We start from the raw sequence: 5,094 nt of genomic DNA, 5'->3' as shown, positions 1-5,094 counted from the left end.
AGGCAACTTTCGCAAGTTTGGCTTTGCGGCGAAAACTAGCATTCGCTTTTTTGTACTGAAGCAGATTTGAGGAAGACCTTTCGCGCTTATATTCATGCCATGTACTTTGTTTGGCTTGCCTTAAAGTTGAGAATTCAGCGCTCCACCACAATGGAGCCGGCCTACGAGTTTTGCTACCTGATTGTGGGATAGATAGATTAGCCGCACTTCTGATGATTTTTTTAACGCAGGACGCTTCTTCGTTAACGCAGAGGGAAATGGAATAGGAGCTGCAACCATGTAGACACGCATCTTGGAACTTTAACCAATCAGCAGAGTCAGTCTGGTATTTCAGCCTCGGGCGAAATGTTGAAGAAAGACGGTTTGAAGGGAGTCTGGTAATAATGGGAAAATGATCACTGCCATGGAGGTTATCAATTACTAGCCAAGTGCATTTGGTAGAAAGGTAAATCGAACATATGGTGAGGTCAAGGTGGGTGAATTATTTGTGAGTAGAGAAGTGAATCAGGGAGCCGTTATTAAGGACAAAGTAGTTGGAGGCAAGGATTGAATCTTCAATTACACGGCCCTTAGCATTAAGCGAAGTGGAACCCCACATAGGGCTCCAGGCGTTAAAATCGCCTGCCAAAATAAAAGGAWTATCAGTTGACGGAAAAATACTATTAAAGTCAGTGGTTGCAAATGCTTGATCAGGAGGGGAGTAGGCGCAGACAATGGATATTTTATTGGGTGATTGAATTTCTAATACCAAGGAAGAGATGCGGGACTGGAGAGGGTAACATGTGTGCGGGACATTTTTCTTCACTAAGATTCCAATTCCTTGCTTACTAGATGAAAAAAATTTCAAAATGAAATAAGCCGTAAGTTCGAGTGCAATGGAATATTATATCGATTGTCTTGGAAGGTGCAATGCATAAATGCAATGAGGAAAGGTACTGTCAGGTGTTGACCAAAATTTAAGTTAAACAAGTAATGAACGTACCTACAATTCCGCCAAATCCAAAATCAACAATGATGATATAGACGATTATAAGTAGTTACGATTGGATTTGAACATTTTTTAATAAAGGTAAAGGCATTGTTTGTGCAAAGTTTCAATCCTTTATAGTAAACGCTTCTTGATTTGTGTACTGGAAAGTTAAAGAGTCAAATGGAATTTAAAATATATAATAATAGAAATATCAGGTCCTGAGGTCCTGACCAAAAAGTAGGCGGTGACAAATTCATCGTCCAATTTGCACTCGGGCTCCTAATAAGGCCGCTTATATCCTCTCGAAGGTAAAATTTAATGTCTCTGGCATATTTAGTTATTGATTTATTGCGCTTTTAGTACACAGAGCGAAAAGTACCTAATAAAGTAAGTAGAACAAAAATGAGCTGATATCTTTGTAGTTTTTTTTTCAATAAGAAGTTCTTCGTATAGTATTTGTAGAGAAAATCTTTTCAATATTTCTAAGCAGATGGCTTTAAAAAATTATAGGAGATTTCTTTAGATATTTCCAAAGAGATATCTTAAGAATTTCAATGGGTTACCTGCTATAAGTAAATATAAATTATTTTATGTATTCGCAAATTTTTATATATTTCATACATAGTTACAAAAAAATTATTTGGTGTTATAGTGATATAGAAAACAAGAGCAATGTTTTTTTTTTTTTGTTTGTTTTGTTTTGATAATGTTTAATAATTTTTTGAAAAGTATAGCTCTTAGTTTGTTGATAACTGTCACTACACTCAGTGACACTTTTTTATCGGTCTTAAGTCCATTGTTGAGATCATAACAATGTATTGGCCCATGCCCATTTAACTGTTTAAATTGTATTATGCCATATATATTTCTGGAATTACTATTAAATACGATTGATAATTTTGTGAAAAACTTTTATAATGAAATTATTTAACAAAGATTTTTACAGTAATATATTTGATTAAAAAATGTATTACTTCATAAGTATTTACTTATATCGTCAATTTGAGAGACTCTGACTATATGATCAATATGAAATGTACTGCCTTGGAAAATTATTTCAGTTGTTGTTTTATATAAATTCAAATCTGGCACTAAAGAAATTAAGTATGTGTATTCTGTTGGATTAATTGCGTATTCTTGTTGGCAAAAAATCTTTTTTTTTTTATTTTTAATTGGCGAATCTCAGTGAGGATTTTATAGGTAAAGTCAATAAAATATTCGTTTTGACGTAATGTTTCTTGCATATTGCTTGTGAAGCTGGTGTACAGCCTCGAATCTAAATGTCCATAAAAATTTTAAGGGTCCCATTTTTTTATTATTGATGATTAATATATCAGATTATTATATTTTGGTCTTAAGTATTCTTTAATTAATCTTTGGTATGTATCGTTGTGCTGTTTAATTAGTAATATTAGGTTACTTTAAGATGTATAATTTTAATCTGGTAAAAATTTAACATAAATATGTTGATCGTTATTTTTGGTCTTTGTAAAATTCGACAAGCACTAGTGAGGTCGACTGACATACTATATACAGCTGCTGCTGTGAACACACTGGTTGACAGATCGCTCTAGTTTTTAGCATCATCATAATTAACGACAATTGTACCAACCTAAAAAAAAGGCCAAGTTTTGGTCCAATTTTATTTATTTCCAATACAAAGATACACTGTTCAGAGCAAAATGTGTTTTTTATTTTCATTGGGATACCTCACATATTGGCCGATACATGTGGTACAAAGTCCGAGGTTCGAAAATTATATACATATATGGAGGCTCAGAGAAGTATTGACCCGATTCAATCCATTTTTGATACACAGAATAACTCCTGTCAGCAAATGATTCTGTCTGCATTTCAATTGCATATCCCGACAATATGAGGTCAAAAGTCAACCATAGATTCGCGGGTCCACATTTACTGTACCTAAAAGCGTGAACAGTTTTTATTCGATTTAAACGACTTTTGGTCATAACGTGGCACATACCAAATATATTATTCGTGCAAAGTTTTATTCCGTTATATTAATTGCTTCTTTATTTCTGTACTGGAAACTGAACGAATCAAGTGGAATTTAAAATTGTGCTAAAAGGAAAGCGTTGATATTCGATTTCGTCACTTTTTACAATGTGACATAAGAAAGTAAGAAAAATTCCAGATACAAACTTTTTCGAAATCGCTTGGTAGGGTTCTGAGATATGAAATTTAACCCTGCTCTTATATGCTTTCGGTATTAACATTTAATGGCGTATTTAGTTATTGATTTATCGTGCTGTTAGTAGTAACAGTACCGTTATATGGGGAGTGAGCGGGGTTTTTCTCCTATCTTATCCATTTTCACATTGTCGGTAAAAGACTTATAAGATTTGTACTCAGCAAATTTGCTTACTGTAGCTCATGTGGTATAGGAGATATTATGGGCGGAGACATGCCCACTTTTTCAAAAACTTTTTTCCCCAGTTGCCCTTGCTACTGCAAACTTCTGTAATTTTCGTCATATGAGTGGATCGCCGAAACTTAGGCCAATTTTGAATTAACAGACAAATCGTACTACAATACAAGAATATTATCGAAAAGTTTTTCAAAACAAAAAAAAAAAAAAAAAAAGAATTCGGGGGGACTTTTCAATTAACCTGCTACATTTAGAATATGGAGTCGATCCTTTCAAGTGAAATAATTAATAAATTATATAAGTCGTAACTTGTGTAATTATGTAGGCATCTCTCACATTCTGGGTGATATATAAACATTGAAATAGAGTAAAGCTGCCTTATGCACTTTGATGTACGTGACCTAGCCAAACTTACTCAACCATATGGTGGATAATTGAAAGCTGTAAACGCTTCTCGCTTGATATTACGGATGTGTGTGTCAGGCGTTGTCCTGTTTTAACACAATTCATCTTATATTAGCTAATGCTGACCGCATATAGGCTATAGCTTTTCTTAGACGGTTCAGTTGTTGACCGTACGGAGCAGCCCGTGGCAAATGGTCGTTCCTATCAAACGTATAGCAAACTCTTTTTCACCGGCAGTTCTGACTTGGCTTACGCTGGCTCACTTCGTACAAACATAGCCCAAAGTCTACAAGTAACTCATCACCAAGGTCCAGCTATATGTGCAGAGGCATTAGGAGTTTTCGAGAAAAAGGTTCTGCGGAAGATTTATAGTCCCTTGTGCGTTGGCACGGCGAATACCCCAGTCGATCGAATGATGAGCTGTACGAGATATACTCGTACGACGACACTGACATAGTTCAACGAATTAACAGACAGCGGCTATGCTGTACTACACTCCAACTATAGCAGTATTCGACGCAGTACACACCGGGGGAAACAGAGGAATAGCTGAAAAACCGAAGTTATAATTTAATATTTCATTATTGGTGTATAAAAATAACATGGGAATTAAAATGGATGTTAGCTATAGAAGTTGAAATCTACATATTACTAAAATTCTGCGTTCATAACTCAAGGTGTGACTTTTCCATGTTTTGAAGGTTACACAAATTAATTGGTGCTCACGGGTATATCTTGTATATTTATCCAAAAATATATTTTGCTTAACTCGTATCCAGCCTGCGCTTCAGTGAAATGAAAATAGGCGGACAGTAATCGCAATAAAATATTTGCCATTTCCAGCCTAAATATCTTTCATTATGTGTTCAATGATATTTTTGGTAAATAAGCTGTCAAAAAGCTAAGTAATATGAAAAAATCTTCTCAAAATAAGAGCGCTTTTAATTATCTGCTATTTGTATATCCCACATCCTCAGCTGCTGCTACATGCTGATGTACAGGGTGGCTGATGAGAGCCGCTACCACAAAAAAAATTAAATAACTTTTTTCTATTTAATGAATCTGGTTAAATTTTTTTTTTATTTTGCAGATTGGCTTTTACATTTAAAAAAATGGATAACTGGGACACTGAAACAAGTATTTGGATTGTCCGCCGCTGGAGTCCGTAGTTTCGGTTCAAAGAGAGTATAGGCGCACGTTTGGCGGCAATCCCCCGAGCAGATGAACAATAATGAGACTTGTAAACAATTTTGCCGAGCATGGGACAGTCAACAGAAGACCTTACCATCGAAACCCTTCAGTTCGAACGGAGGAAACAATCGCTGCTGTA

Source organism: Bactrocera latifrons, unplaced genomic scaffold (assembly GCF_001853355.1).
Source record: "Bactrocera latifrons isolate USDA-ARS-PBARC rearing strain unplaced genomic scaffold, ASM185335v1 scaffold_9, whole genome shotgun sequence".
NCBI lineage: Eukaryota > Metazoa > Arthropoda > Insecta > Diptera > Tephritidae > Bactrocera > Bactrocera latifrons.
The sequence above is the reverse complement of the archived record's forward strand: the minus strand, read 5'-3'. Positions refer to the sequence as shown.